Source organism: Microcaecilia unicolor, chromosome 1 (assembly GCF_901765095.1).
Source record: "Microcaecilia unicolor chromosome 1, aMicUni1.1, whole genome shotgun sequence".
NCBI lineage: Eukaryota > Metazoa > Chordata > Amphibia > Gymnophiona > Siphonopidae > Microcaecilia > Microcaecilia unicolor.
Window position 1 is genome coordinate 571224388 of NC_044031.1, and position 24672 is coordinate 571249059.

At 49.3% G+C, this 24672-nt stretch overlaps 1 protein-coding gene across 1 annotated transcript in view; it reads left to right on the top strand.

Moving 5' to 3' along the window:
• UTP23 (UTP23 small subunit processome component) overlaps positions 1 to 24672 on the top strand; it is a 34421-nt gene that overhangs the window by 2485 nt on the left and 7264 nt on the right. The window lies entirely within an intron of this gene.

Consider the following 24672-nt stretch of genomic DNA (forward strand, 5'->3'; position numbering starts at 1 on the left):
AAGAGCCAAGCGATTTTGGTAGACGGCGGTAATGAGCTTAGTGTTCTGTCGAGCTAGGATATTGAGGGCCAGGGCCGAATCGTTAGTAAGGATTTCGAGTACGGCCTGTAGGCGAATAATGCGATTCAGCATATAGATAGGGGTACGGTACCCGTATGTACCATCTTCAGCCCACGTGGCCGGTCCATAGTAGTGAATGATGCGTTCAGGCGGCCACTCGTTGTCTTTCCAGTCTCCAATTTGGACTTTGGGCTTGACGGGTGGGAAAGACCGTTTGCGTCTGGCCGGGTTATCAGGCCCCTTCTCCACGTATAGGGGGATACCCAGGGTTTCGCCGACGCGCAGGGGCAGAAGGAAAAAACTAGGGCGGACAGTGCCCAAGAGACAGGTACCGTACCAGCGGGCCGGGAGCTGTTCGTAAGCCCTGCGCCCGCAGATATAGTAGTAGCCCTCCGGGGCTACCCACTTGAGGGAGGCATTACCTCCGTACGTCCATGTCGTGTTCAAGGTGGGTTCTGTCCAGATAGGCTCCGGGGCGGGCAGGTTGTCCGTTTGCCACCAGGTCGTCCGGCTGCCATTATACTGAAGAACCCCCGTACAAGCAGAGTCTCCCACTGGTACAGAGTAACGCTTCGATGGCGCTCGACTAGCGCAGAGGGTACCTATGATATTTGTTCTCAGGGCCCATTCGTACGGCTTCGGCCGTTGGGGAAAGGTAATATTAGTGGTGTTGAGTGCATCCCATGTGTGTTGTCGGATCTCTCTCGCTTCCCAGGGCCATTGTTCACCCATGTCGGTGCCTCCACAGACGAAACAGTTGGCAATGCCGAGGGAGAGGGCGATGTTTTCAGCCAAATTGAGGAACATATTTCGGGCTTCTGGGGAAATGGGGAATTTAGTCTCGGTCTGCTCAGCACGAGCAATTTCATCAAATACGTCTTGGTAGCCGACAACAGTAGTCTGGTAGTGCGTAGGAGGCTTCGTTTCGAGACTCTGATATATGGTAATATATGTCAACGGATCCATTCCTCCGCCGTCAATGCCGAGGCCCCACGTTCCTCTCCAGGGCATGTCGTGTCCTCGGATGGGCCAGTCTAGGGACACATAGTTACCAGAACCTCGACGAAATTCGCCCAGGCCGGCGCATCCGGCATATCCTCCTCCCGTATAAGCACATACTCGGTCCCAGCCCGAGGCTCGAGTGTCGCCGGCGCATGGGAGCCACACCCACGGGGAGCAGCATCTCATGTCTGGACTGAAGGGGCAGACATACTTGTGGTCCTTAACGTATGCCTCTCGCCAACTCTGGCTACCACACTTGCGAGACCAAGGGTGCTTGTCCATGGCGGCACAGACGTCGAAGGTGAGGGTTGCTACAGTTTGGATGCCACCGACAAGGATACGAGTGGAATTAATGTAATACAGAATGCCATCTCCCTCGACTCCCGGAGGTCCGGCCACATACGCAGGGAGTCCTACGCTGAGGGTGACATTGTAGTATCTTGGTTTGGTAGGGCTGTGGCAGATAGTGAGATTCCCTTGGAGGCATCTGTGGAACTGTTGGAGGCCATTCGGAGTGATGAGGGCACAAGTCGGGAGAAGCTGGCAATCGCCTTCCGGGGGCTGCGTCTGGTGAATGAGGGTAGTGACTAGGTGATATCCTCCCTCTATACGGTGGCGCACGAGGCGCAAACATTCAGTGCAATTCAGGCTCAGGGTGGCAGGATAGCTCGGAACTGCACACAGGAGAAGGAAGATGGTCAGCATTATATATGTGGTGGGAGGTATCCGAGCTTTTGCAGCAAGAAGATAATGAGGCCCACGATAAAGGCTGCGATAAACAGAGAGCCAAAAACGCAGTGGGTCCAGAAGCTGATTTCCTGTTGTTGGGCAGGCATGAATCTGGTGGTTCACGTTTTTCTCAGAGTCAGCCGTAATGGAGCGTCAGGATGTAGGTGCGCACGCCAACGCTTCAGGGTGCTGCTAGTGGGAGCAGCAGGTTTCAGTCGGGTCCAATGTATCCACACTGGGCTTCCTGCAATTTTAACAGCGGTTGAGGTCGTTAGGAGAACAAGGGAGGGCCCCTTCCATTTGGGCTTTAGACAGTCAGATTCATCCCACTCTTTTACCCAGACCTCGTCTCCCACCCTGAACCTGTGCGTAGGATTAGTGAGGACCAAGGGAGCTACCCTTTCAGTGTACTGCTGGATGTCTTGCACTACCTGGTGTAAGGCTCTCATCTGTTTCACTAAGGAACTCTCACCCTGTATCTGCAAGGAGTCGGGAAAGGAGGGTAGTGGTGGTGGCCTAGCATACATCATCTCGTAGGGAGTAAGGCCGGTAGCCTTGGGGGTACACCTAAGATGCAGCAAGGCCAGTGGAAGCAGGTCGGGCCATTTGGCTTTTGCTTCTTGGCATAGCTTGGCTAGCTGGTTCTTCAGGGATCGGTTAGCCCTCTCCACTACTCCACTGCTTTGGGGTCTCCAGGCACAATGCAACTTCCAATCGAGGCCCAGTCTGGTACTGAGCTGTTGTGTTACTTCACTAGCGAAGGCGGGGCCGTTGTCAGAGTTTATTTGCTTGGGGAGGCCGTATCTGGGTAGGATTTGATGAAGCAGTAGGGAGGTAACTTCTTTAGCCATTTCCGTTCTAGTGGGCTGGGCTTCAATCCATCCGGTGTAGGTACACACGGCGACGAGGATAGCTTTGTAGCCGCGCGCCGGGGGCATGTGTGTGAAGTCAATCTGGCACACGTGGAAAGGGCTGGTGCCTCGGAGAACATGTCCTGGCATAGGGCCGGGCCCCGTTCGAGGGTTGTTCCGGGCACAAGTCGCGCATCGGCTGGAAGCGTTTTTGGTCCACAGGGATAGTTTGTTGATGTAGTAGGTCTTCTCAAGTAAGCGCCCCAGGGCGTCCCTTCCCAGGTGGGTGCGGTCGTGAGCCTCCTTGGCCACCGTCCAGGCCAAGGCTTCGGGTATCCATATGCGCCCATCCTGTAGTATCCACCAGCCATTGCGTGACTGTAGACCCTCTTGTTGGGCCCATTCCGTTTCTTGGGGGGTGTAAATAGGGGTCTCCGTAGGGAGCTGGACGACGAGTACGGGGTCAGAAGGGTGAGAGGAGTAGGGGAGCTGACTTGCCCTTTTTGCAGCGTCGTCTGCCCGCTGATTTCCCCGGGCGATAGGGTCCGTTCTTCCAGTGTGGGCCCTGCAGTGCATCACAGCCACCTTCTTCGGCTTCCATACCGACTCGAGTAATTGGCAGATCTCAGCGGCATTTGCAAGTCCTTTCCCTTCAGCTGTCAGAAATCCCCTCTCCTTGTACAAGGCTCCGTGCACCTGGAGGGTGAGGAAAGCGTATTTGGAGTCGGTGTAAATGTTGACAACTTTTCCTTCAGCCCACAGGAGGGCTCTGGTGAGGGCGATCAGCTCCGCTTTCTGGGCTGATGTTCCGGGTGTCAGAGCCATAGCCTCGATCACATGGTCCTCAGACACCACCGCATAGCCAGCTCTTCGAATTCCCTCTATCACCTGGCTGCTTCCATCGGTAAAAAGGGTGATGCCCCCTTGCCAGGGTTGATCCTTCAGGTCAGGTCTGCTCGAGTGCACAGTGGCCATTACCTCTTCACAGTCGTGGAGTGGTGGTTCAGGGGCCGGAAGGAGGGTGGCAGGATTGAGGTTGGTCGTGTCCAGGATCCGCACCTCCGGATTTTCGCACAGGAGGGCTTGGTATTTGACCAATCGGGAGTTGGTCATCCATCTGGGTCCGTGGCTCTCGAGTAGGCCGCGGATGGTGTGGGGTGTGGTCACAAAAAGTGTTTGGCCGAACGTGAGTTTATTGGCCTCGTGTATCAGGAGACAAGCAGCCGCAATGCTTCGTAGGCAGCCCGGCCATCCTCGTGCCACGTTGTCCATGCTCTTGGAGAGGTATGCTACAGGGCGTTGCCAGGTACCGACCAGTTGGGTAAGGACTCCAAGTGCCAATCCCTTCTTTTCGTCGATGAACAAGTGGAACGGCTTAGTCACGTCTGGCAGTCCGAGCGCTGGTGGGGCCGCAAGGGCATCCTTAAGGTCCTGAAGGGCTTTCAGTTCGCTTTTCTCCCACTGGAGATCCTGGCCCTCGAGTTCAGGCCCCTTCAGCTTGGCATACAAACTGTGGGTCAGGATAGCAAAATTGATGATCCAAATGCGGCAATATCCAGCGGCTCCGAGGAGTGCCCGTAATTCCTTCTTGTTTGCAGGAGTGGGTTGGTTGCGGATAGCTTGGGTTCGGGGGATACCGAGCCTTCGGGTTCCTTCTCGGAGGCGAAACCCCAGATACTCGACTTCGATCTCGCATATCTGTGCCTTCTTGCGACTGGCCCGGTACCCCTGGGCTTCCAGGGTCTTCAAGAGGTAAAGGGTAGCTTCTGCACAGTCCGTGTACGTTTCACGGGCCACCAACAGGTCATCCACGTATTGGACGACCGGCCCATACTCGTCCTGATACGTCTTCAGGTCCTGGGCGAGTTGGTCGCCGAAGAGGGTAGGCGAGTTCTTGAACCCCTGGGGAAGACGGGTCCATGTATATTGCTGCTTGGTTCCCGTCTGCAAGTCTTCCCACGTGAAGGCAAACAACTTTTGGCTGTCGACAGCAAGAGGGATGGAAAAGAAGGCGTCCTTCAAATCAATGACACTGTACCACTTGGTCTGAGATGGCACTTGGGCTAGGATGGAGTATGGGTTTGGTACGAGGGCAACTATGTCGGCTACCTGGTTGTTGACTTTCCTCAGGTCCTGGACGGGTCTGTACTCGGATGTTCCTGGCTTCTTAACGGGCAACAATGGGGTGTTCCATGCGGATCTGATTGGTTTAAGGACTCCCTGTTGAAGGAGTTTCTGTAAATGTGTGTGCATACTATGCCGGGCTGCATAGGGGATGTGGTATTGTCCTTGGTTGACAACTTGAGCATTTGGTTTGAGCTCAATCCAGATGGGGATAGCGTTAACGGCCAGTCCGCCGGGGTTCAATTCTGCCCATACATCAGGCACTTCATCCATTATGGCTCGCCTCTGCTGGGCGAAAGGGGTGTTCTGGTCGTAACGGCAGTCGCCGGGTCCTACAGTTGGGGGAACGTGTAGTCTCCATTCTTCTCTTACTGGACAGATAAGTGTCACTGGCCGATCTTCAAAGCGAGCTTCCACTTCACCCGTAGTCTTGAACTTCAAGGTGGCCTGGAGCTTACAGAGTAGGTCTCGACCAATCAAGGGGACCGGGCATCCAGGGATGTGTATGAACTGATGGGACACCATCGTCCCTCCGATCTGGACTTGGCGCTCTTTGAGGAGGGGGGCCGCAAGGGATTTCCCGGAGGCTCCCACAATTGGTATAGTTTCTTTCGTGGCTGGGGCTATGGCAGTGGTGATAACAGATCGCTGGGCCCCCGTGTCTAGTAAGGCCTTCATAGATTCTGTCCCCACCCGAATTTCCACCAGAGGGTCAGTGGGGACTCTGCCCTCCCGGTTTCTTCATGCTGTGCTGTCTCGGGTAGCGTCCACAGCCATTTGCCATTCCCTCCGGTCATCCCGTCCTCTCTCTCTTCGGCCCCTTCCACGGCCTCGCCTAGGGGCCCCCGTACGGTCGCCGGTCTCCTCCTCTCTCTGCCGGTCCCATGATTCCTCTTCTCTCGGGTTGTCCCGTATCTCCTCTGGACAATCAGCCCACCAGTGTCCTTCTTGTCGGCAATTTGCACACTGGTTACGCCCTATGGGGGACCGCGTTCCTCTTGTTCTCCTGCCCCTCCCCTTTGGTCTAGACCTCATTCGTTCTTCCAGCACCGTGGCCAACACATCTGCCTTCTCCCGCATCCGTCTGGTCGATTCCTTCCGGGCCTCCACCTTTTCCTCCTGGTCGCGATATCCGAACACGCGATCAGCTATAGCTTTCAGTTGGCTGAGGCTCATCCCTTCGAACCCCTCTGTTCTCTGTAGCTTTCTTCGTATATCCGGTGCCGACTGGCTAACAAAACTCATAACCACGGTCGGGAGGTTCTTAGGGTCCTCGGGATTTATCGGGCTGTGCCTCCTGAATGCTTCCATAAGTCGTTCCAGGAAGTCCCCTGGACTCTCGTCCTTTTGTTGGACCACACTGTGGATTTTTCCCATGTTGGTAACCTTCTGCTTCCCCTTCTTTAAGGCGGCCAGGTACGCCTGCTGGTATCGGCGGATAAAGGTTTGGCCTTCGGCGGTTCGGTAGTCCCACGTAGGGGCAGCGATGGGCGCCTCCGTTTCTATTAGGTTCTGTAAATTGGCATGGGCCGGATTCGCATCCCGGATGGCTTGCTCCATATTTTGTTGTAAAAGGCGGCGTTCTTCAGAGGTCAGGATGTGGGCGCTCAACTGCCTAAGGTCTGCCCAAGTTGGATTATAGCTGTATATAATGTCTTCCACCAGCTCTATCAGCTGCTCGGGTTTCTGGTCGTAGGACGGCCCATGGAATTTCCAGTTATACAAATCGGCACTTGAGAAGGGAACGTGGCTATAAACTGTTGATTCGATGGGCTGGCCCCCCCCTTCCGCCGGGTTAGGGGTGTAGGTGGTGGACTGTCGAACTGGGAATAAGTGGGAGGTTCCCCCTTTTCGGCTGGACGGAAGGGCCTGTTGCGGACTCGATTGGGGGAACCGAGTAATGTTCTTCACAACCCGTTTACTCTTCCGTGTGGTTGCGAGGCCAGGTGACTCAGGTGAGGCTGGGCGGGACGTCTCCCCGGCATCCGACTCTGACCCGGAAGTCTCGGCGTCAGCGGGGCCTTCTGCTAGGCCCGTAAGGTCAGGGTACATAGGAGCATAGGGCGGCGGCGCAATGTCGTCTTCGTATGCTTCCGCCGTAGCAAGTATCGGGGCTTTTGGAGGCTTCTTCTCGGCCGAACCCTGAACTTTCCCTGCGGTTTTCTTTGGGGGTTTTTTCCTAGAAAGTGTGTTGGTAGTACTGGGCGTAGTTCCTGCCTTGACTCTGGTAGCAGGGGGCGTGGTCTCAGTGGCTTCAGTGCTAGGGGCGGTAGGCCGTATGGGGGCGGTCCCTGCGGCCTTCGGGACGGCAGCGGTTGCCGAGCTTTGGAGAGCGAAGGCATGGGTCGGCAGGGTTCTAAGTTTGGTTTTCCGGCCTTTTCTCTGCTTTACCAACATAAGGGCGGCCTTTTCTACCTTCCGTTGGGCCCAAGCCGGCGGATCCCGGACTACATCCAACCACGCTTCTATGTATGGAATGTCCTCGGGACAGCCTGGGTTTCCCTCAATTATAACAATATTCATGACCGCCGCCACTTTTTCATACTCGAATGACCCTTCCGGGGGCCATCCAGCAATTCCTAGCCCTGGCCACATAAATTGACATCTCTGTATCATCCCGGCCCTGCTACATTTATCTAGGTCGAACACTTCGCTAAAGTGTTCCGTCATTAAATCTAACGGTGAGGACCCACCCCCGCCCATCCTAACCTGAGTGCCAAAGGACAGGTGACGGACAAAGGGGGAAAGGGGAGGTGGAGGAGTAAGGGGTCTCGTTCCACCAGACACAGAAGGGTCAACACTCGGCCTGACCAGGACGCGGTCGCCCGGCCTGGAACTGCAAGCCCATTCACACACTTTCATACGCCACAAGAAACCCTCCCGTTCGCCGCTCGGTTTCGTCGTCGGAGCCTAGTGAGTTTCGGGACCTAGTCGGATACCAATAGTCCGTATTAGTCACTGGCTAAAAGAGGGTGATCACGCCTCTTCTTCGGTCCTTACTGGGCCGGTCACTACGTAGAGTATACTCGCCTGTCCGCCGGGGTCGCAGGCTGCGCCGTCGTACGCTTCTCTCTGAAATGGAAAAAGGTGCCTTGTCGGAACCACACAGCCCCTCTACAGTCAGGCGGAGTGGATCGGCCCTCCTCCGGGAGATGGACGCTGAAATCAGCGGTGGCCACTCACCACCTTCTCAGGTGGGGGTCGATGACCCGATCCGACCGCAGTGGGGGAGGGGAAGAATATAATCCGATTCCCCTTTCTACTTCTGTCCCATCTGGGTCGCCAATGAAACAGGTGGGAAATCAGGAGACGAAAGGCAAATTTTGGTTCCAAACAAGGCAACTTTATTGCTAGCAAGTGAACAGCACCGAGTAGCCTCGGGACACTGTGTGTCATAAATCATCTGACGCTTACATTTATACTTCCCTACTGGGCCTGCGCATTTGGCCCCTTACACGTCACAACTGTCATGCGCAGTAAACATTTGTAGTTCTTACAGTACAAAATTGTAGTCCCAGTACGTACACACGTCATAACACTGAAATGATACTGGCAAGAAAAACGAAACTTAGCAGCTTATTCTGTACACACACACAATGCTCCTTTCTAGCACAGGAGATAAGGTGCGGCTCAGGAATGCAGGGGGGTGTCAGCACCCTCCAAGGTCGCCTATTCAGATGGCGTTGCTACGTGCAAGCTGGTCTTGTATAGGCCTTGCAAACTACTGTTACAAGCTATATGTCTAATAGCCCTGCATTCTGTCTGTACATTAGTAAACAGCAAACTTCTTTTGTTAGTAAACAGTAAAACTGGATAAGGCACAAATGTCCAGTGCAGTAATAAGGTGTGGCCAAACAGCCAAAAGCAGAGGTAGAGTGCATAAGTAAAAGTCCATCAGTAGGCACAAAACATGAGGTTGTCCTGTTGCTCAGTAGTATTCAGGTAGTACCGGCGTTCCACTCCTTCAATAAGAACATAAGAATAGCCATACCAGATCAGGCCAATGGTCCATCTAGCCCAGTATCCTGTTTCCCCAACAGTGGCTAATTCAGGCCTCAAGTATTACTACTACTACAAGTACTACTACTACTACTATTTAGCAGAAACCCAAATATATATGTGTACACGCTTCCTTAATGAAAATCAACAAGAATTAGGGAGAAATGTAATAAATGTAGCAGACTCCCAAATCAAATGTGCCAAATGTATTGCAAGAAACTTTATAATGAATGTTCAAAGAAGGCAAGTTGGCATCAGACATAGGTAGAGACGAGCTATAAGACCTCTTATAGCACTTGGCTATTTCAGGGCACAGCTCTCTAAACTGGAAGCCAGAGCATTTTTTGCCGGTTATCACTGATTTTTGATTTTGAAAATTCTTGCAACTGCATGTGATTAACCCCGGATGCAGGTCTTTGACCAAAACACCATTACCTTAATAAGGCGTCAGGTGATTTATGCTCGGTTGCTAGCACACAGTGCAGTGGGCAGTATTGAAGATAAGTGTTCACCATCTTGATTAATAATTTTTGATATATTTTTTGACATTCATACTTGTTTTGTATTTAATAAGAAGTAAAAAATGAATGAGACATGTTAGCAAATGATTGACGCTTTCATGTAAGCTCAGCCCTGAAATAGCCGTGTGCTATAAGAGGACTTGTAGCACTCATATGAGAGGGGTTCCACCCTCTTTATCATTTTGGTCGCTCCTGTTTGAACCTTTTCTAAGTCCACTATATCTTTTCTGAAATATGGTGACCAGAACTGAACGCAGTACTCAAGGTGAGGTCACACCATGGAGCAATACAGAGGCATTATAATATTAGGAAAGAGTTGGTAAATACCAGTAATAATTCCTAGCATCCTGTTTGTTTTTTTGACCACCACTGCACACTGGGCAGAAGATTTCCGCATATTGTCTGCAACAACACCTAGATTCTTTTCTTGGGTTCTGACCCCTCCCCCCCCCCCCCCCCCCCCCCCCCAATGGTAACTGTGATTCGGATTATTCTTTCCACTGTGCATCACTTTGCATTAGTCCACGGTTTTCACAGTCTGCATGTGTTTTAGCAACCTTGAATAGTTTTGTCATCTGCAAATTTAATCGCCTCACTTGTTGTTCCGATTTCTAGATCATTTATAATTATGTTAAATAGCACTGGTCCCAGTACAGATCCCTGCAGAACTCCACTATTCACCCTCCTCCGTTGAGAGAAATGTCCACTTAACCCTACCTTCTGTTTTCTGTCCAATAACCAACTCCTAATAAACAACAGAACATTGCCTCCTCTCCCATGACTCTTTAATGTTGTCAGGAGTCTCTCATGAGGAACTTTGTCAAAAGCTTTCTGAAAATCTAGATACACAGCATCAATCGGCTCACTTTTATCTACGTTCATGCCTTCAAAGAAGTGAAGCAAATTGGTGAGGCAAGACTTCCCTTGGCTTAAACCATGCTGACGCTGTCTCATTAAACCATGTTTATTTATGTGTTCTGTAAATTTATTTTTTATAATAGCTTCCACTATTTTACTGGGCATTGACGTCAGGCAGGTGATTTCCCAGATCACCCCTGGAACCCTTTTTAAAAATCAGTGTCACATTGGCCACCTTCTAATCTTCAGGTACTACGGATGACTTTAACAACAGGTTAAAGATTACTAACAGATCAGCAACTTCATGTTTGAGTTCTCTCATTAGCCGTGGATGCATGCCATCTGCTCCAGGTGATTTACTACTCATTATAAAGTGTTTTTTATTCAAATTTCAAACACTAACAATAGGCAACGGACTGTCATGGAAAGTATAGCATTACAAAGAATATAGAATAGTCCTGTAATACCGTAACACTTGAGAATACATAACATCCCAATTAATCCCTCTCCTTTACTCCTCCCGTCCCCTTTCCCCGCCTATCCTCTCTGGTCTTGTCTCATGACATCGTTATACTAGTGTGTCAGGAGCTAAACCTCCAAGTCATTTATCAAGAAACAGCAGACTCTGGCAGATAAAGAATGGCGTCCATAATCTTAGAAAGCGATGTTTAACCGGGTATCCTCTGGTCTCCACTGAAATTCACTCCTTTCGCAGAAGTTCATGCATTTGGGATCTCCATTGAAACAAATTGGGTGACTCATGTTGGATCCATTGTAGTAAGATGCAACGTTTTGTGATAAGAAAAGCTTTACGAAGAAGCAAACCAATGAGACTTGTGCCTTCATGAATATTGGAGACATCATCCAAGAGACTGGCTCTGGGACTAATCCATTGACTGCCATATATGCCCATTAGATGCGATCAAAGAGTGTCCCAAAACTGTTGTATTGGGGGGCATTCCCAGACGCAATGTTTGTAAGATGCTGCCTGTTCTCCACATTTGACACACAATCCATCTGTCAGACAACCCATCTTCTGTGCCTGAGATGAATGTATATACATTTTCAATAAAAATTGATAGTGAAGCTTCTGTAGCTGTATATTGTCTGCTATAAGCAATGCAGATCTTAATCTGAGGAGAAATATTTCAATATCATGCAAGCCAAAATCTGTAATCCAAAGGGCAACTACGTGATATAGTGGATGCAATATATGTGGAATTATCAGGGCCTCATAGTTATATCCAACTAGACCCTTATTATCTGCTAATATAGGCCAGGCATCACATAAGTATTGCCATACTGGGAAAGACCAAAGAGAGGCTTATTTTCAAAGCACTTAGCCTCCCAAAGTTCCATAGAAACATATGGAACTTAGCCTCCCAAAGTGCTTTGAAAATATGCCTCAGAGTCTGTCAAGCCCAGCATCCTGTTTCCAACAGTGGCCAATCCAGGTCACAAATACCTGGCAAGATCCCAAAAAAGTACAAAACATTCTATACTGCTTATCCCAGAAATAGTGGATTTTCCCTAAGTCCCTTTAATAATGGTCTATGGACTTTTTCTTTAGGAAGCCGTCCAAACCTTTTTAAAACTCCGCTAAGCTAACTGCCTTTACCACATTCTCTGGCAACACATTCCAGAGTTTAATTACACGTTGAGCAAAGAAAAATTTCTCCGATTCGTTTTAAATTTACTACATTGTAGCTTCATCGCATGCCCCCTAGTCCTAGTATTTTTGGAAAGCGTAAACGGACACTTCACATCTACCCGTTCAACTCCACTCCACTCATTAATTTATAGACCTCTACCATATCTCCCCTCAGCCACCTTTTCTCCAAGCTGAAGAGCCTTAGCCCCTTTAGCCTTTCCTCATAGGGAAGTCGTCCCATCCCCTTTATCATTTTCGTCGCCCTGCTCTGTACATTTTCTAATTCCACTATATCTTTTTTGAGATGCGATGACCAGAATTGAACACATTCCTTGTCATCAGCAGCAGATGAATCCATTACGAATGGGTTGTGTCCACCTACCAGCAGGAGGAGATAGAGAACACTGAAAACCATAGTGCCTCCTGGATGGCTAGCTCCATCTGCCTCTTAGTATTCTCTATCTCCCAGCAGGGTTGGACGCAGCTTATTCAGCTCCATCAAGAATCTACCTAGGGTGGCTCCTGTGCTTTTGCCAGTTGTAGCAGGGGTGTTGTGGCTATTGCAGCTCCACTTTAAAGGCACATAGGTTAGCCCTTTCCCTGCCTTACCCTTCCCCCTATGTGGATGCAGGCATATAGGTTTGCCCTGTCTCTTCCTTTCCCACTCTCTTCTATGTGGATGCAGGCACATTGGTTCGTCCTTTCCCTGCCTTTCCCACTCGTCTGGACCTCCTGAGTGCCTCTGTAGCTGTTGCCTCTAACTTTCCTCACAGCGTTTAAAAAAAAAAAAACCGTGACACGCTTGTTAGCGCTGCAATTCTGAGGCTATCTTCTGTCTGTGCAGCGTGACCGGACCTCTGGGACTCGGTCTGTTGAGGTAAGAGCGTCTTGTAGCTCCTCCGGGGAGGACCTGCGATTGGGTCGTTTTTGGCACAAACCCAAAATTTTGAAATTTTCTGCCATTTTCAGCAATGGCTGCGGAGGTTGTTGCGCTGTTCATGTTGTGGCAAGCACATATCAGCAGCGGGGCTCTGTAAATCGTGCTCTTCGGACGTCAAGGCCAGCAGGAGCATGGCGAGCGATGTCTCTTCCTGCTCAGTGGAGCTGGCAGCAGGCGCCATCTTGGATGCGCCGCATGACCCGAACCCCGCAGGAGCGGAGGGGTCTGAGGCCGAAGGGGAGTCTCGGATGGAGGCTACTAGAGGAGCTGCTTGCCCCGGATTTAAACCGGGAGACCAGGGTGAGCCTTTCTCCCCTGAGTTTGTGTTGCTTTTACATAAAGCGTTCATGTTAAAGAGAGCTGTGCTGCAGGTGTCTGACTCTGCGTTGCTACCTGGTTCCCCTCCAGTGGAGGCTGGCCCGGGATTGCCGTCAGGCGTTCTTGCCTCAGACAGTTGGCCGCATGACAAGCTTAGAAGGGTAAATTCCCCTTCAGAGAGTGGCGCACCTCCCTTCGCCCCTCCCTTCGCTCCCCTCCCCCCCCCCCCCCCCCCCCCCCCCGTGGTCGGGCTGTGGGGATTCTGAGGGGTCTGGCAGGCCTTTGTGGTCTGAGGAGCCAGAGGAAAGTACCAGATTGCCACTGGATCCAGATGATCCCTCCGCGGTTAGGATTTTCCACCGCGAGGAGCTGCCAGCGCTTATTTCTGACGCCCTGCAGGCCCTATTGAAGATCCTGCACTTGGCAAGGCCTCCTCTGGTAATCCGAGGATGGCAAGTACTAAGAAGCCTGCTCGAGCCTTTCCTTTGCATGACTCCATCCAAGAGCTTATTTCGGCTCAATGGGCTGACCCCGAGGGGCCTTTGAAAGTTGCCAGGGCAATGGGGCACTTATGCCCTCTTAGTGAGGAGCACTTGGCACGCTTGGCCGTGCCTAAAGTAGATGCCCTAGTCACGGCTGTGACGAAAAAGACTACCCTCCCAGTAGAGGGAGGGGTCGTCCTGAAGGACATGCAGTACCGACGTCTGGAATCAGCAGTGAAACGGTCCTTTGAAATTTCAGGCCTAGCCTTACGGGCGTCTGTGTGCAGTTGTTATGCTGCTCGAGCCTGCCTCACTTGGTTGCAACAGGCAGTGGAACAGCCTGGGGATGGAGCGGAGCCCCTTGTGGAGGTGGCACCGCGGATGGAGTCGGCCTTGTCATTTTTGGCTGACGCCCTTTATGATCTGGTCAGAGCCTCGGCTAAACAGATGTCTGTGACAGTGGCCACTCGCCGCCTTCTTTGGCTATAGCATTGGGCGGCTGACATGGCCTCTAAGCAAATGTTGGTGAAGTTGCCCTTCCAGGGCCTTCTATTTGGTGAGGAGTTGGAAAAAATTGTCAAGGGCCTGGGGATGCTAAACCCCAGCGGTTACCCGAGGATAGGCCGCGGCCTTCTTCCAAGGGTCAGGCGGTTCCCTCCTCTTCCAGACCTCGCTTCCGTGAAGCTAGAAGGTACCGCCCGGGGCATTCTGCTGGGTTTACTTCGCGTGCCCGTTTTCAGCAGAGGAACTCCTTTTGCTCAGACAAACGCTCCGTAGCGGCCGGTTCAAGGCCTGGAGTTCATGGGCGACCCTCTCAATGATGGTTCGCCGGTCCACTCCTCGATTCCTGCAGTTGGAGGACGTTTTTCCCTCTTTCTCGAGGAGTGGGTCAAAATTACCTCGGATCAGTGGGTTTTGGACCTGATCAGAGGTGGCTACAGATTGGAATTTACTGCCCCGGTGAGAGACGTGTTTTTGGAGTCCCGATGCAGCACTGCCATCAAACAGACGGCGGTAGAGGAGACCTTGCAAGGCTTGTTGCACCTGGGAGCAGTGATTCCCACCGAACGCGGCTGCGGTCGTTACTCCATTTATTTTGTGATGCTGCGAAAAGGCGGGTCTTTTCGGCCCATTCTCGACTTGAAGAAAGTCAACGAGTCACTCAAAGTACGGCATTTCCACATGGAAACCCTGCGCTCCGTCATTGCGGCGGTACAGCCAGGAGAGTTTCTCACGTCTCTGGACCTCAAAAAAGCTTACTTGCACACCCCTATTTGGCCCCCGCACCAACGGTTTCTCTGGTTTGCGGTGTTGGGAAAACACTTTCAGTTTCGGGCCTTGCCTTTTGGCCTCGCCACAGCTCCTCGAACCTTTTCCAAGGTAATGGAGGTAGTAGCTGCCTTTCTCAGGCAAGAGGGTATCTGGGTTCACCCGTACCTCGACAACTGGCTCATCAGAGCGGACTCTGCAGAAGAGAGTCGTCATGTAACAGCCAGAGTGGTTTCAGTACTGCAGTCTCTGGGCTGGGTCGTCAATATACCCAAAAGTCACCTGACCCCCTCTCAATCTCTAGAGTATTTGGGGGTTCGGTTCAACATGGTCTCGGGGTTGAGTTTTTTTTTACCCGAGTAAAGGAGGTGCGAGCTTCAGACCCAGGTCCATCTGCTCCTGAGGATGCCTCACTCGCAAGCTTGGGACATTGTCCAGCTCTTGGGGTCGATGACGGCCACACTAGAAGTGGTGCCTTGGGCGAGAGCGCACATGAGACCGCTGCAGTGTTCCCTGCTACAACGTTGGTTTCCCATTTCCCAGGATTATCAGTGCAGACTCAGTTGGCTCCCTGCGGTCCGACTCAGCATGGAGTGGTGGCTCTCAGGCAGCAAGCTGCAGTGAGGAATGCTGTTAGCGCTCCCCGACTGGTGCCTGGTGGTAACCGATGTCAGCCTGAAGGGCTGGGGAGCTCATTGGCAGGAGAGGCATGCCCAGGGTCTGTGGACACTCGAAGAATCGAAGTGGTCCATCAATCGCTTGGAGTTAAAAGCAATTTTCCAGGCATTGCTGGCCTTTCAATCGACCTTGGAGGGATTGGCTGTCAGAGTGTTGTCGGACAATATGACAGCAGTGGCCTACATAAATCGTCAAGGCGGAATGCAGTGCAGCGCACTGGCCGTGCAGGCCACTCAGATTTGCCACTGGGCTGAGCTGCATCTACAGTTCCTGTCAGCAGCTCATATTGCAGGTCAGAGCAACGTGCAAGCCGATTATCTAAGCAGACACCACATCGACCCAGCGGAGTGGAAGTTAGCAGACGAAGTGTTCCTTCAACTCTTTGCCAAATGGGGAACGCCTGTAGCGGATCTGATAGCGTCAAGCAGAAATGCCAAAGTCCCGTGCTTTTACAGCAGACGGAGAGATCCTCAGTCGGCGAGGTTGGATGCCTTGGCTCAACCCTGGCCTCTGGTCCTCCTATATGTGTTCCCGCCTTGGCCCTTGATAGGGCGAGTACTCCTGCTAATTCGGTTGCACCAGGGAGTGGTGATTCTCATTGCCCCAGATTGGCCCAGACGGCCCTGGTATGCGGACCTCCGGCAGATGCTGGTGGAGGCTCCTCTTCCTTTGCCTGTGGTACCGAACCTGTTGACGCAGGGCCCGGTAACCATGTAGGACGCCTGCTGCTTTGGTCTTACGGCATGGCTATTGAGAGGGCGCAATTGAGAGACAAGGGCTATTCTAACAAGGTCATCTCCACTCTCTTGCAGGACCGCAAGCAGTCCACTTCCGTTGCGTATGCCCGGATGTGGCGCCAGTTTGAGGCTTGGTGTGTTCCAAAGGCGATCCCACCCATGCGGGCTTCTGTCTCGCTGATTCTTGACTTTTTGCAGGATGGTGTACAAAAAGTCTTGGCCTGCTTTTGAGGGAAGGACGCTGGCCTCCCCTTAGCTGCGCATCCAGACATTGCAAGGTTTCTTAGAGGGGTGCTTCGGCTCCGTCCTCCTGTGCGGGCACCTTGTCCGGCTTGGAACCTGGGGCTGGTATTGAAGGCTCTGCAGGGTTCCCCCTTCGAGCCGCTGCAGCGGGCTTCGGAGAAGGATATGACTTCTGATGGCCACCAAGAAGACTGCCTTTAATCGGCGAGACAGGTGTCTGAGCTCCAGGCGCTGTCCTGTCGAGACCCATTTCTGCAATTTTCGGAGTCTGGAGTAACGGTACATACTGTGCCTTCCTTCCTGCCTAAGTTGGTTTCAGCATTTCACCTAAACCAGCCTATTTTTCTGCCCTCCTTTTCTAGGGAGGAGTTTCCAGAATCCTTTGGGCAGTTGCACCTTTTGGATGTGCGCAGGACTCTGTTGCAGTACCTGCGAATGACTAATGTTTTCAGGACCTCGGATCACCTTTTTATGTTGTTATCAGGTCCTTGCAGAGGGTCTCCAGCGTCTAAAGCCACTATAGCCCGTTGGCTTAAGGAAGCCATTTTTTCTGCATATCTGCTATCTGGCCGGCCTCCGCCTGTCACCTTTAAGGCACATTCCACAAGAACGATTTCCTCCTGTTGGGCTGAGACGGGAGCACTCTCTCTTCAAGAGATATGTAGTGTAGCTACTTGGGCTTCTAAGCTCTCTTTTGCCCGTCATTACAGGCTGGATGTGGCTGCCAGGAGGGATGCGCTTATTGGAGCACAAGTGCTTGCGCGTGGTGTGGCTTGTTCCCGCCCTATCTAGGGATTGCTTTGATACATCCCATTCGTAATGGATTCATCTGCTGCTGATGACAAGGAAGGGAAAATTAGGTTCTTACCTTGGTAATTTTCTTTCCTTTAGTCACAGCAGATGAATCCATGATCCCTCCCTGATTGACTCTGTTTTGTGTTCAGTTTTTCCTGCAGACATGTTCCCTCATTGGGAGAAGTTGGAAAACAGTCTTAAGGATTTCTGTTCTACAGGAGGTTGAGTTCGTCCCTCCTTTGTGTTATTGCTCCTGTTCTGGTGCGTTCGTTCGCTGTGAGGAAAGTTCATGTTATGCAACTTTGCGGTTTAACACTACTTAGAAAGCTTCAAATACTGAGAGGCAGATGGAGCTAGCTGTCCAGGAGGCACTATGATTTTCAGTGTTCTGTCTCCCCCTGCTGATAGGTAGACACAACCCATTCGTAATGGATTCATCTGCTGTGACTAAAGGAAAGAAAATTACCAACGTAAGAACCTAATTTTCCCGTATTCGAGGTGCGGTCGCACCATGGAGCAATACAAAGGCATTATAAAATCCTCATTTTTGTTTTCCATTCCTTTCCTAATAATACCTAACATTCTATTTGCTTTCTTAGCCGCCGTAGCACACTGAACAGTATCAACGATGACACCTAGATCACTTTCTTGGTCGGTGACTCCTAACTTGGAACCTTGCATGACATAGCTATAATTTGGGTTTCTGTTTCCCACATGCATCACTTTGCACTTGCTCACATTAAACGTCATCTGCCCATTTAGACGTCCAGTCTCCCAGTCTCGTAAGGTCCTCTTGTAATTTTTCACAATCCTCACACGATTTAATGACTTTGAATAACTTTGTCATCAGCAAATTTAATTACTCCACTACTTACTCCCATCTCTAGGTCATTTATAAATATGTTAAAAAGCAGCGGTCCCAGCACAGACCCCTGGGGAACCCCACTAACTACTCTTCTCCATTGAGAATACTGACCATTTAACCCTACTCTCTGTTTTCTATCTTTTAACCAGTTTTTAATCCACAAAAGAACACTACCTCTTATCCCATGACTCTCCAATTTCCTCTGGAGTCTTTCATGAGGTACTTTGTCAAATGCCGTCTGAAAATCCAGTTACACAATATCAACCAGCTCCCCTTTATCCACATGTTTGTTCACCCCTTCAAAGAAATGTAGTAGATTGGTGAGGCAAGCTTTCCCTTCGCTAAATCTATGTTGACTTTGTCTCATGAATCCATGCTTTTGAATATGTTCTGTAATTTTGTTCTTTATAATAGTCTCTACCATTTTGCCCGGCACCGATGCCAGACTCACCGGTCTATAATTTCCCAGATCTCCTCTGGAACCTTTTTTAAAAATCAGCGTTACATTGCCTACCCTCCAATCTTCCGGTACCACGCTCGATTTTAAGGATAAATTACATATTACTAACAATAGCTCCGCAAGTTCATTTTTCAATTCTGTCAGTACTCTGGGATGAATACCATCTGGTCCAGGCGATTTGCTACTCAGTTTGTCAAACTGCGCCATTAAATCTTCCAGGTTTATAAAAATTTGATACAGTTTCTGTGACTCTTCAGCTTTGAATACCATTTCTGGCACTGGCATCTCTCCCAAATCTTCCTCGGTGAAGACCGAACCAAAGAATTCATTTAATCTCCCTGCTGTGGCTATGTCTTCCTTGAGTGCCCCTTTTACTCCTTGCTCATCTAGTGATCCAATTGATTCTTTTGCTGGCTTCGTGCTTTTAATATAACCCCCCCCCCCCCCCCCCCCCAATACCATCCGGTCCAGGAACACCTGAGTCCAGCAACACCGCTCCCTTCCCCACAGTCCATTCTCATGTGCTTGATTGCTGCTGCTGGTAGCAGCAGCACAGCAATTAAAATAGCTTCAGAGCCTTCACTAGACTGTGCGCCACCTTCTCTGATGCAACTTCCTGTTTCTGCAGAGGTGGGGCACAGCCTAGTGAAGGCTGAGAAACTGCCTGTTTTAATCACTGTGCTGCCACTACCGGCAGCAATCAAGCATGTGAAGATAGACCATAGGGAGGGGGACAGAAAGGGAGAGCTGCTGGATTGGATGAAGGCAGAGGTTCTGCTGAACTGGGAGCAATGTGGCGTGGAGGAAGAGGCGCTGCTGGACCTGGGAGGGAAGTAGAGATGCAGCACTTGGCTCTTAGGTGTGTGCTACCAGGGCACCACATATCCCCCTGCTAAGGTCTCATGTACCTCTTTGGGTACGCCTACCACGTATTGGGAACCTTTGTTCTAATGCAAAAAGAACTGTGTTGACCAAAAAATCTGTATCTTGCACAGATTGTATCAGGACCTGGAGAAGTGTTGCACGTATTGCAGTATGCAACTATCAGGTTATGTGTGTTCCACAAATATTCTCAACATATCATGTAAATGTTTGCAGGCAAATACATTGCCTGTTATTTCACAGCTGCAGCACCTTCCCTTTAACCCAGTGTTCTGTGAAGCAGCTGCCTCTGCTCCTCATTCTCCTGTCCCTATTTTTTTGTTTCTTTTCCTTTTATTCATTAGAATGTCCATCCATCCCCTTCCTTAAAACAAGAAAAAAAAAATGAGTAATTCATGCTAGCACAAGAAAAGAAACTGGCACAAAACCTTAATTCTACCACAGAAGAGTGAGCTAACTTTTTTTTTTTTTTTTTTTCTTCTCGGACCACACACTAAAATCCCAGCATTACAAAACCAGGCATTAAGCCTTTGAGTCTTTTGCTCAGTTTTGCTTACTTCTTTGTTTCCCTTTATCCCATAGAAGTGCCGTACAGTCTACTTTGACATTTTGGAGAAAAACAGATTGAAACTCTATCTCTAGAAATGCGCAGCTTTATTCATAGAAGTATTGGAAAGATGATGACAGTGTCTGGAGCTTTTGGAACCGGAGGACTGTGGTGTTCCAAAGTGTATTCCTTTGCTGTGGGACTGTGGATACACCACAGCAGTCTGGCGCAGGAGCTCAGCCTTTCAGTCGCATCAGAGGCTCCAACAGCAGGACTTGTCAAGCTTCGGCGAGCAGACTGTGCACATCCAGCTGGCACTAGTGGTGACAGACTGCAAGTGCTGTACCCAGCCAACTCTTGCTTCTCAGAGAAATATTTGTTGCACATGAATGCAGTTTGTGGAAGTTTATTTTGTTTTGTTTTTTAACATTTGAAAAGATTAGTTTTCCACAAATGGAAAAAGTTGGCAAAGCAAGTTCATCTATATACATACACAATCTGTTTCTTTCATCACCCTGTGTAGTTACATAATATATGTGTTTATGCATTCAGGGGGTCTTTTACAAAGGCTCGGTAGCTTTTTTTAGCACAAGCTAAATGCTAGAGATGAGCATATTTGTTGAGGGTCTTGCGTGTATGCCCAGGGTGTGGTATTCTACTAGTATGGTGCTAAAAGAAAGAATATTGAAGCTGTCCCACTGGAGATCAAGGGCATCAAAGATAGCCCAAAATGGGCAAAAATGCTTTTTATACCAACTTTGAACGCTTATAATTTTTCATCCACTTGAAGGAAAGTGCTGCAAATTGGAATGCCTCATTACAGCCGTGCATTTAGTACACCTACCAAAAATCAACCTGAAAGGCCAACTAGTTTAGAAACTACAGCAGCCTCAACATCGCTGTAAATTGATTTTTGCCGTTTTTTGGCAAAGTTTGAGCCTAAACCATTCAAAATGTAAGAGGACTAGGAACATGGGGTTTTGCCAGTTCATTAAGCCCTAACAGTAGTGCAGGTTCTCCAAATATCCCCCTTGTACTACTAAAACTTCCAGTTTTACAGCTTCTGGAAGTTGGCCCAAAATGTCATTTTTGCTCAGGCGACATTTTGCAACCCTTTACTTGAGGTCCCCTAGAACCTCCAATTTTTAGTCTTTTGAACTAAACTTTTGCACAGCTTAGTTTGTTATCATAAAGAAACTATGTACCAAATTTCATCAAAATCTGAGATGGTGAGGTGGGGACCCCTGGTCCACTTGACATGGAATGACTCCTATTCCATCTACCTCCAATGACATAATGAAAGCTAGTCCTGTTTGAGGCAGCAGTGTGATCAGCAGATTCAGACTGGTGTTATTTTAATATGCCTTCAGTTGTATCCTATATAATAATTCTCACCTCCAACGTTCTGAGGCTGGCTGGAACCGTGGATCTCTCGAAGGTGATCTGGTAGATGGAGTAGATCATCCCACTGATTGGCTGCGTCTCGGATGACGTCACCAGCCCGACGCACAGCAAACCGCGACCCAGGCAGGGGGAGGAGTAGGGAAACATTCCCTACTCCTCCCCCTGCCAACCGCCCTAAAAAATCCGCCGCCTCCCTACCTCTCCTCTCCCGAACTGCTGCCGCCCTCCCGAAACTCCCCCCAGCTGACGAAAAAACCGCCGCCCCTAGGAGCCTCAGTTGTGCCTGCCTGCCTCCCGTTTCATTTCCATCAGAAACGGGTGCGCTACAGCGATGTGGGTAAGCAAAAGTGAAAGATGATGCATGTCACTGTACAGCTATGCAACCATGCTTGGAAGGAATGGAACTGGGAGGGAGGGAGGGATGAGGACCCTAGGAGGGAGCGGGGGTAAGGACCCAAGGAGGGAGGGAGGATGAGGACCCTGGAACTGGAAGGGAGGGAGGGGAGGCCATGGCACACACTCTCATTCTCACACACACACTCTCGCACCCAGTCTCAATCTCTCTGTCACACACACTCACACATTCACTCTCTCTCTATCACACACTCACTCTCACACACACTCTGTAAAAACCTTGCTAGCGCCCGTTTCTTTTCAAACAGAAACGGGCCTTTTTTTACTAGTTTTAGATATTTTCAATATCAATACAATCGAATATCCCAAATATAACTTGAATAGTTCAATGCAGATAACAATCCAAGAACTAGGCATTAGAAAATAACTTTGAAGCAATCACTACAGCTTATGTTTTAGTGAAAATATATTTTTGAAATAAAAATATTTTCAAATGCTTCCAAAATAGCATATAGTTAGAAATTGGACTAAATTTCAAAGGTAAGCTATTCATTCCACAATGTCACTGCCTGATTATATAAATGTTAACAATGTTAACATTAAGGCTGCATGTTAATTGCGATTAGTGCTCCATTCATTTGAGGGGGCGGGGGGGGGGGGGCGACCAAACATTTGTAATCGCGGTTAATAAAATTAATCGGGCTCAGGTGCCTTGCCTTTCCCTCTTTTTCTTCTCCTGGCACAGGACGCCTTTATGTTCTCCTTCTCTTTCCCTTCCTCTCCATCCCTTCCCTTGAACGCTGATTGTCTAGTGGGATCTCCTGTGGCTCTCTGTTGCAGAGCCAATGAGGAGGAGGCTGCTGTTGGGCAACCTGGTGGATATCAGTGCGCTTCCACTGTGAGACCCCTCCGCTCCTACTGCCCCAGTCTGCAGTCGGCACTACTTCCCCAGTCTGCCACAGCTGGCCGCCACAAGTAAGTAATCTCAGTCTCCTCCCCCTCCTTGTGGTCCTGGTCAGACCCCCCCCCCCCCCCCCCCCCTGTTGAGGCCTTGCAGTCTGTCCTAGTCCTCCCCCACTGGTGGAGGGAGGACAGAAGGGAAGACAGACACAGACACTCACAGTCTGTGTGACTGCATCTGTCTCTTACCCCCCACAGACTGTATGCTGCATGCCTGATCTCTGACAGTCTGGGAATGGGCGGAAGATAGATGCTGTGACTGACTGCATCTGTCTTTCCTTCACTTCCCCCCCCCCCCCCCCCCCCCCCCCCCCCCCCCCTTTACTGCCTGCATGCCTGCCTGATCAGAGTCATAGTACAGATATGTAGCACACAGTCTGGGGAGGGAGGTGAAGGTGGAAGACAGAAATTTTCCCAGCTTCCTGTTCTTTTTTTAATCGCATGATTAAAGTTTTTAATCAAACTGCAGCCCTAATTGACATATAAATCAGTTTGGATTTAACTCCTTTTCTTGTTGGAAAATGTAATATCATTTGGTTCCTTAAACATACCTTACTATCCATAGTTGGAAAAACCAAAAGGTCACTCATACTGTGGGGTTTGACTATATATAATCTTAAATACCATTGTACAAATTTCAAAAATTGTGCGTGATTTTATCGGAAGCTAATGTGATCTAATAAATAGCAGTGTTACATGTTCAGATGTTTTAGCTGAATACAAATCTCGCTGATGTATTCTGTAGTGTCTCCAGCTTTAACATCTTTCTTGGAAGCCTACATATAACACATTGTAATAGTCTAATTGAGTTAAAATTGATGCTTGTACTATTAACCTGACCAGGTCTAATTCCAAAAAGTTTCTAACTTGTCAAAGGCGCTTCATACTTTAACCAAAGTAGACATTAATACACTAAATAATATAGAAAATAAAGGAGAACCTTGAGGTAAGCCACAAGCAGCACCCCACAAATCCAATGGTTTCTCTGTCATCTTCACTGTATACCATCTAAAGGCCAAAAATCCTATTTCACCAAGCTCCAGTACTAGTAACCTGTGATCTGGTAGATCAAATGCAGAAGGAAAATCAGATCGCACTGTCAATAGCGGACTCCCAGTACCTAAAAGAGATCTAGTCTCTGACACCAAGGTTCTCAATACTGTTTATTTATTTGCTGCATTTATATCCCACATTTTCCCACCTATTTGCAGGCTCAACGTGGCTTACAATATAATATAACAATCACATTGATGGGATAAGGAAATCAGAATATAGATAATAAATAAGGTGCATGAGAATATGGCAATCATATTAACGGAATAACAATTTCAGCCTTATTGCAGTTAATGTTCATAAGAAAATTATGTATAATGAGAAGTGGGTAAATAGATAAAACATAACATAATGATCTGTACTGAACTCTTTTCTAAAGCCTGATTGGGACTTCTGTAAAATATCATGCATTTCTAAATATTCAGAGTTGTTTAGCAACCATACCTTCCATTACCTTCCCAGTAGTTCAACATTTGAGACAGTTTCGCCTTTTGTTTTTGGTACAGGAGCTAATACTATTTTCCCTAAATATAGAGGACACCTTCCTAGTGAAAACCCTTCTCTAGCCAGCTTATTAGCCAGCATACAAAATCCAAGGACAGCTTCCTTAATAAATAGGATAAATATCTAAAAACAAATGACATGGATTACATCTTCATCATACCAATCACTTTATCCTGCTGTATTGGCAGAAAAGCCTTGTATATCCTGTCAGCTGGCACCAGTGATTGTGAAACATCACAGCTTTGTATTTAGGGTCCTGTTTAGCTTGTGCAAACGCTAAAGACACCTTAGTAAACAAGACCCTTAGTTGTTAATCTTGGCTGAGGGGCAGAGTGGGGTAGCAAATATATTTCTATGTATTTTAAATCAGATGGAGTCAAGCCTGA